The 1,614-nt window shown below is 56.0% G+C and overlaps 1 pseudogene across 1 annotated transcript; it reads left to right on the top strand.

Annotated features, from left to right (window-relative positions):
* The first annotated feature begins 264 nt into the window (after positions 1–264).
* On the top strand, positions 265–1,113 carry LOC307063811 (annotated as a pseudogene). The gene is made up of 2 exons: positions 265–708; positions 804–1,113. The product of its transcript is annotated as an uncharacterized misc_RNA (transcript).
* Positions 1,114–1,614: the final 501 nt, after the last annotated feature.

Below are 1,614 nucleotides of genomic sequence, written 5' to 3'. Positions count from 1 at the left end.
CAGTTGTTCTCAGGGTCTTGCCTTCTTCCCCATCTCTTGTCCTCTGTGCTTTCTGAAGAATAGGGTGGCCGTTTTCCAGCTTGAAAATCCCTGGGCTTGGGAGGAGGATGGGAAGAGGAACACCCGGCAAGAAAGCCCAGGGGGAGGTGGCAGGGAGCCAAGGAGAGGTGACCCAGCTCTCTCCTCCTCAGGCCCGGGGGACCAGCTTCCAGGTGAATTCTCAGCAGTTCCGCACCACGAAACTTTGTCTGCCCGATTGGGACGATGCCTGGATGCCAAGTGAGCCGTTCTAACACCTGCAGCCACTTGAACCATCCCACCAATGTGTCCTTTCTGGCCCGGCCTGGGACTCCAGGCTGGTCCCACGGCCCCAGCGTGACCGGGGCTAACAACCTCAAGTGCTCTCGTACCTGAGTGGTTCAGAGGCAAGCAACAGCCCTTCAGAGTAGTCTGACAACCCCGGCTCCCCCAGACTTCCAGTGAGGAGAATCTGCATGGGCCGGCCCTACAACTCCAGGTGTGTGAGACAAGCCACTTGGTGAAGTGCCCCAAGGTGGCCAGAAAGCCCGCTTGTCGTGGCAGTCCCCACTGCCTGCTCTGTACAGATCGTCCCTCGGGTCCCTCTAGCCCCACCTCTCTGGACCAACTCACCAGAGACATCAACTACCTTGCCAGATCCACCAATGCCTTCTACACCAACCGCCCTAAGTCATCCCTGAGCCTGCCGAGCTTGCAGCCAGCTACCTGGAACGCACCGCCAACTCCATCCACCTGGACCACGTGGACCACTCCTTCCCCCCCAGGTACTCCAACCCCAGCACCAGACTGGCTGCCTCTGACAACTCCTGCGCCAGCACCTGCATGGCACCGTCCTCCAGGGCTGTCCATGCTTTGCAGTACGTGGATGACTCCACCAACCCGAGCTGCCCTCACGGGCCTCCTAGCCGGAACCTCACTCCCATGATGCCACAGAAGCCGGGGATAAAGTTGCCTGAGCTCCCTCTGTTCGGCAATGGGATCTTTTCCTTAGGTCATCTGCCCAAGTTCTGGGAAGCAATCCTCTTGGACTGGAGAGCCCCCGAGCCCATCTCTAAGCCCTGTAGCTGGTGGTGACATTGACACCAACCGTGAAGTGGGCACATGTCCATCAGGCTGCAGTTGTGGAAAATAAATTGTCTGTGGCAAAATGTACCTTCCAAGCCTCCACTGGGGGTGGTGGTGGGGACAGCCATTTAGATGGGGGGTTAGACACTTGAGGACCTACAGGGCCGGGCAGGTAAAAGTGAATGGGTGAAGGGGGCTGGGTGGCAGTAGGGAGTGGTGGAGACTGTGGCTGAGTGGAGAGGGGATACCTCATCTAAACCCAGCTCTCAAATGGGCGGTTGCCTTTTCAAGAGAAGCCAGGAATCTGATTTTCTATGTGTTAGCAACGAATTTAAAAATATCATGGTGTTTGAGGGCTGAACAAAAGTACTTGCAAGCTGAATGTGAGGCCCACAGATCTGAGTTTGGAATCTCTGATTTACACCTTGAATGAATCACTGGGGAGCTTCTCAGCCTCCCTTAGCCTCTGCTGAGGCTGTTTATTCTCAATCCCTATTCATATTATTCTTT

Source organism: Hyperoodon ampullatus (assembly GCF_949752795.1).
Source record: "Hyperoodon ampullatus genome assembly, chromosome: 2".
Lineage (NCBI taxonomy): Eukaryota > Metazoa > Chordata > Mammalia > Artiodactyla > Ziphiidae > Hyperoodon > Hyperoodon ampullatus.
Note: the sequence above shows the minus strand (reverse complement) of the source record. Positions and strands in the feature narration are given on the sequence as shown.